Source organism: Pelodiscus sinensis, chromosome 7 (assembly GCF_052426305.1).
Source record: "Pelodiscus sinensis isolate ZL-2025 chromosome 7, ASM5242630v1, whole genome shotgun sequence".
Lineage (NCBI taxonomy): Eukaryota > Metazoa > Chordata > Testudines > Trionychidae > Pelodiscus > Pelodiscus sinensis.
Window position 1 is genome coordinate 57,339,793 of NC_143058.1, and position 4,828 is coordinate 57,344,620.

The 4,828-nt window shown below is 49.3% G+C and overlaps 1 long non-coding RNA gene across 1 annotated transcript; it reads left to right on the forward strand.

Moving 5' to 3' along the window:
• Window positions 1-248: 248 nt before the first annotated feature.
• LOC142830213 (uncharacterized) lies at window positions 249-4,171 on the forward strand. The gene is made up of 3 exons (XR_012905256.2): window positions 249-679; window positions 3,902-3,931; window positions 4,059-4,171. It is a non-coding gene; the product is annotated as an uncharacterized LOC142830213 (long non-coding RNA).
• The last annotated feature ends 657 nt before the right edge of the window (window positions 4,172-4,828 follow it).

Sequence of the window (4,828 nt, forward strand, 5' to 3'; positions counted from 1 at the left end):
ATGGGCAAACTCCGTACACTATGCTGAACTTGTCTCCAGATGAGGACTCACGCAGAGCTTTTGAAAGCTTTCTGTGGCAGGAAAATGAAAGCTTTCATTTTTCCCCAAGTATGACAGTCCCACCCAAAAGATGTACTTGAACAGAGCTGTTGCTTTCTCTAGACCGTGCAGAAGGCTTTTCACACATTTCTGAGGCAATACCAGAAACTGCTGAAAAGTCAATTCAAACCAACTTCTTAGAGTTAACATGTGACTGTTTACTCAGCAATAGGAAGCTTTCACCACCACTTGTGATCTCTCATTTAACTCCAACCATGTATACGGGGGTAGGAATATGGTTTTAAAATCCCATTTAAGCAGTTAACCGGTTAATCATAGTTTAATGTTTAACTGAGTAAAGCGGGGTAGATGGGGGAAGGGGAGGCTCTTTTGAGCACACACTGTAAATGAAATTCATTGTGGGAATTTTCCCATAAAGTATACAGAGTCAAAAGTGCAGACCTGGGAATTTAGATATGCTCAGTAAGAAGCTAGGATAATTAACTTTGTATCATAGGAACAAACTACTTCAGCCTGTCATTTACAAGGTATCTCTCAGCAAACATGAGGGTCTTTGCAGACAATAAAAGACCGTCTTCATCTCAGAACGGTGGAGGACCCGGAACAAAGCTGCTTAAAAGTAGGTCTGTTTTAAGACATACACTTAAGTTTTGCCGGGGGAGAGGACTGGCTGCTAGGCTAGAGGCAAGCAAATATTTCTTTCTACTCAATATTCTGCAGAATTTATAGTGGAAAATGCTATAGAATATAAATGCTCTTCTCTTCCTTTTTGTTCCTCACACCATCTAAATCCTTCTGGAATTCTTAAAAACATAAGAATGGCCATACTGGGTCAGACCAAAGGTCCATCTAGCTCAGTATCCTGTCTACCGACAGTAGCCAATATCAGATGCCCCAGAGGGAGGGGACACAGCAGGTAATCCTCATGAGATCCTTGCCCTGTCACCCACCCCCAGAGGAACAGAGGCTAGGGACACCATTCCTACCCATCCTGGCTAATAGCCGTAGATGGACTTAACCTCCATGAATCGATCTAGCTCTTTTTTGGACCCTGTTAAAGTTCTAGCCTTCACCGCATCCTCTGGCAAGGAGTTCCACAGGTTAACGCTGCTGAGTGAAGAAAAACTTCCTTCTGTTTGTTTTAAACCTGCTGCCTATTAATTTCATTTGGTGACCCCCTAATTCTTATATTGTGGGAATAAGTAAAAACTTTTCCTTATTCACGTTTTCCACACCAATCATAATTGTATAGACCTCTATCACCTCCTCCCTTAGACTCTTCTTTTCTAAGCTGGAAAGTCCAAGTCTTTTTAATCTTTCTTCATATGGGACCCGTTGCAAATCCCTAATAATTTTTGTTGCCCTTTTCTGAACCTTTTCCAATGCCAATAGACAGGGCTTGACAAATTATGGAAAATCCTATTTGCCAGACAAAAAAGGGACTCGCCCCCTCCCCCCAGTGTTTTTAATGGCATAAATTCCTAATAAGAACAGTAATTGCTAATAAGTTAATAAATATCACCCAAGTTATTAATAAATAACCTCTACCTTTTCCCTCTGCTGCCATGTCTCCTCCTCTTGATCCATCAGCTGCCCTGGTGCCTGCTGCCCCCCAATCCCTCACCTTCCTCTGCTGTCCTGACTCCTGCCCTTCTCACTGCCCTCAGCCCTCCTGAGACCTGCCCCCCTCCACCAGCCCTTCTCTCCCCCGTGCCCACTTCTCTAGTAGCCCCACTCTGATCATGTGAGCTACCCCTCCTCATCCCCTCGTCTAACACCTCCCTCTACACACCTACCCTGCCTCTCTCCTCTGGTGCTGGTTCCTCCCCTGCAGGTGTCTGCCCTTCTGCTTCACCCCCAGAATTCCCTGGCACCTGCACCCTCCTAGTGCCTCCCCCTTCCCTCACTGCGCCTGCCCCCCTTTGCCCTCTTTTTCCCTGATGACCACCCCCTCATCACCCTCAGCCCGTTCCCCTCATGCCCTTGTGCCATTACACATGCACTGCTCCATCCCCACCTTCCTCTTCCCCACCCCTTCTGTCAAGCCTTCTCCCAGCACCTTCCCCTCCCCCGTCTAGCCCCCAATGCCCTTACCCTCTCCCCTCCCAGCATCAACCTGTCCTCCTTTCCACTGACACCTCCCCTCCTGCCCTTTTCCTCATTGCCTGCACTTGGCCCCCTGGTATTTGTCTCTCCTGCACCCTGTGCCTTCCCCTTTCTTCTCCTCCTGACCTCCTCCTCTCCGCTCCCCTCTCCTGAGCATAAGCCCCTTCCCCATATTTTTCCCCTTCCCTTCGCTCCGCACAGCACAAGCCCCTTCCTTCCCTTCCCTACCTAGCTTCTGCCTTCCACTTTGCGGGGTTGCCAGAACCATTTTTAATCTGGCGGTCGGCGGCTGTGATGGCAGGACGCCACATCACGCTAGTGTCCCGCCCTCCGGCTTGCACCCCGCCTCCTTGCACTGGAGCTGCACGCAGGCAGCCCAGCACTGAGAATCGCCACACTTCCCCGGCAGCACTCTGATCTTCCACCGGCCGGTGGATTGGATGGGGCCGTGCCGCCCGTAGTGCAGGCTTCGGCCAACCCATCACAACGGCCCACCGGGCCAGTTCGCCCCTGCACTCACCAGCTGGTAAAATCTACTCACTGCGGGCGAGTGTATTTGAAAAGCCTTGGCGAAAAATCTTTGAGATGAAGCAACCACATCTGTACGCAGTATCTTCTCTCCATTTGAGTCCTTCTATCCTTTCTTTGTGCTTCCTTATTTCTGTGTGTCAGCTCAGCAAAAAATTCCAAGGCAGTGTGGTTACCTGGCAGAGTTCTCTGCCAAGGAAATCCAAGTAGGTCTTTTAATGTCATTTCTATTAAGCAGAAATACATAGTTTAATGGTGGAAACCTCATCTTTTCCCTTAATTCAGGAACACTTCCAGCTATAAAAAGGATAGAGCAATATTTATTAAAATGGTTCCTTGGTTGAGTTTCCAAATTTAATTTTTCTTTGTTGCAACATCTTAAAGCAGTGGTCCCCGACACGGTGCCCACGGGCACCATGGCGCCCGTGGAGCCATTTGTGTGCACCCACCAAGTGCTCGGGGCTGGCCTGGCCCTGGGCACGTGGTGCATGCATCGTGCCGGAGCTGGCCCGGGTGCATGGTAAGCGCCGGCCCCGGGAGCGCCGCGAATTGGCCACTCGTGCCCTGGGCACATGCCGCTTGGAGGGCGGGCGGGGGGGGGGAGGTGCTGGCCCCGGGCGCACAGCGCTTAGGAGTGCCGGCCTGGGCATGTGACGCTTGTGGGGGCGGGGGGGAGGCGCCGGCCCCGGGGGCACAGCGCTTAGGAGGAGCGCCGGCTCAGGCGCGCGGCGTTTGGGGGTGGAGGGGGCGCCGGCCCCGGGCGTGCAGCATTTGGAGGGGGCGCCGGCCCCTGGCGCTTGCAGGGGGGGCCCGGCCCCGGGAGCGCGGCTTTAGGGGGGGCCGCCCGCCCCGGGCGTGCATGTGTCCCCGCCCTCTGGCACCCGGCAGGCGAACGGCCACGCCCCCTGGCGCCCGGCAGCCTCTAAAGGTTGAGGACCACTGTCTTAAAGGTTTGAGATACAGGGTGAATTCCTGACCCCAGTTAAATAGTTGGAATCTTCCATTGACTTCAGTATGGCCAATATTATATCTGAACTTCAATCAGATGAAGTTTTTCCCTTGAATGGTACTTGCCTACTTTATAAGAGCATTGGGAAACATAATAAAGTTAACATTTCCTGAAGTGTTTTGTGATATTTAGCTAGAAAGTCCTAAATTCTAAATACTTGGAGCAGAAATGACTTAAACCTAGACTCATCTCTTCTAGGAGATGTCAGAAGAGGATTCTTCAGTACTGGTGAGTAATACATTCCAGTCAAAATTTCATCTCCAGTGCACAGTCATTTGAATGCATCCATTCCGATCATGTACTGAATTTTAGGTGTGTCAATCATTTGCTTTCCATTGTACTGGTTTTTCTACAGATCTTCTACCACAGAGAATTCTTGCTGCTAGCTTTGACCTTGTTCAGCTTGCACTAATCTGCATCCTGTATATTCAAGGACTCCTATACAGAAGAGACCCTGGATTTAAGCAGATGCTCCTAGCTGCAAAGAAAATAGAGCAGGAGTGTTCACATATTCCTGTCCTGCCGCCTCCATTGCAGCTCAGTTGGTTCGGTAAAGGCGCTTAGGCTAACAGCGGAATTGGGGACAGAACTGGGGTTGGAGGAAGAATTAGGGCTAGAGTGGAGTAGGGGACAGAGTGGAGTTGTGGCTGAGTGCAAAGCATCTTTATCATTAAACATTTGTCTTGACAATACACTGTTGTGTGGGAGGTTAGCATTCAGGTTTTCTGTCCTACTCAGCATGCCCAATCCCCCGATTAGAGAAATACCTAGCTGTGGCTTCTAACAAACTCCACTGGTCGCTGTATGGTAATCTTAACAAGACTTTGAGAATGGTAGGAATTAAAGCTAATGAAGGATTCCAGAGAACCACTTTACTTTCCCTTTGTGTTTTTTAAAAACAGTGTGAACTGATTGTAGAAAGTGAAGTCATCTTCCTAACACTAGCTGACTTACCTACTTTACCCTTCATTTCTGAAATGCCATCCTTATTAGGCACAGATGTAAAAATATAGGCAGTACTTGCTGTCTTGGGCCTAAATAATGTATTTTGGGAATTTGCCTGAGACCATATTCTTCACTGAGAACTCCTAACTAAACCAAAACACCAGACTGCCAAGAGAAATT